A 1,700-nucleotide genomic window follows, 5' to 3' on the forward strand; every position below is an offset into this window, starting at 1 on the left:
GTGGTAAGATTGACACAAATTGAATACCAGGGTAGCAAAAGCATTACAGTGAAGGAATCTGGGAAGGAAGGTGATAGGATTTATCATTAAAAAGGTCAACCGAACTGTTGGGGGGCCAGGATTTAGTTGAAGTCCTTGGTGCGTTGTACCAACCAAGCCAAAGAGCCACCAGCCAGTGTATATTTTTAATATAAGCTGTTCAGTGTCATAGCAGCAAAATTAGTAATTCCCATCTCTCAGGAACCTGATCTTAGCTGACACTATTTTATCAGTAAAATAATTCCTTTTAGTGAGTTGAACGCACCAAACACATGTTTCCAGCTGGCCAGCAATCTTCCCTCTTAACCTCTAATCTGCTCCAGGCTGTTCCTGCAGATTACAGGACAGTGATTTTTGGCGAGTGATGGGTCTCTGTAGATTGAAGGAGGCAGCTTCAGTGCTTATATTTGGAGGGTTGCCTCCCACTAAGGGTCAGCGTGGGTCTGTTATGTGTGCAGAATGGTATATTCAGGGAGCTCTGTGCACAACGAGAAACGGTTCTGTATGTGTGTGTGTGTGTGTTTCTTTTAGTGTGGGAGATCAACCTGAATCTGAAAAGTGTCATTATGGTTGTTTGGAAGGCAGGCAGAGAGGGGGCCCTAATTTTACAAATAGATGGGGATTTCTTTCCCCTCACTCAACTCCCTCTTGGAGAACATCACGCTCCAAATCCGGAGGTTTCATCTGCTTTTAAGCTGGAAGCTGCTTCTTTAATGGCTTTGTGACTCACACGGCCCGGGTGATGGTTGCTTTTTCTGTGTATAGAACTATAATCCTTCTCAATTATCAAAGACATAAATTACTATTATTTCCTTACCAGATCGAACATATCGCTTAAATATGTGAAAGAAAAATTGTTGGTTGTCTGGTGAATTTTCCTCTTGGAAAAACTGCCTATTCTAAATCTACAAGTTCAATGAAAGTTCAAAAGTTTATCAGTGCAAACTCTATATTCTAATAATTCATGAACCAGCTTCTATATCCACATTAGGAGGCTCTGGGTTGAGATGTTTTCATCTTTTCTCCCGTGTAAAAGTAATCAAACAGCACATTTCCTGGGCATGTTGCAAATACCTATTGATCATAATCAGAGCACACATGGTATGAGAGAGCTTGGCTGACACGCAGGCCTCGTGTCAATCACAGGAACAAATTGATTTTGACCGCCCAGCCACGATTCTCCTACCCCAGCAGAATTCCATTCAGTGCTGCTGTTTGGAGAATTTTGAGCAGACAGCATTTCTGAAGGAGTGTCATAGTCCAAAGTTATTGTAGAGGTAAACTTGATTTCTGAGAAAATGGTGATTTTAATGTACTTCATACTTACCTTTACCACAGGAAGGTCAATACCTTTCTCCAGTGTTGAAAGAGCTGTCATCAATCTAAAATTTATCCTGATTTATGTCTGCTAATTAGGGAAAAGGAAAACCCTGATTTGCATTTTTCTCTGATGGTATGAAGTGCCATTAATACTTTTCTCCAGCTGGGATTTGTTTCCTTACTCACTTTTTTAATTAATAATTTTTATTGACAAAATTAAAGAGCTTATACTTATGCCATCAGTCTTTCCTTATGACTTGGGTATAGATATGTATGCTGAAGAATGATATAAGAAGAGAGGGCTAACACCCTCAATACTATTAAAAGCATTAAAATCCTCT

This window comes from Tursiops truncatus, chromosome 3 (assembly GCF_011762595.2).
Source record: "Tursiops truncatus isolate mTurTru1 chromosome 3, mTurTru1.mat.Y, whole genome shotgun sequence".
Taxonomy (NCBI): Eukaryota; Metazoa; Chordata; class Mammalia; order Artiodactyla; family Delphinidae; genus Tursiops; species Tursiops truncatus.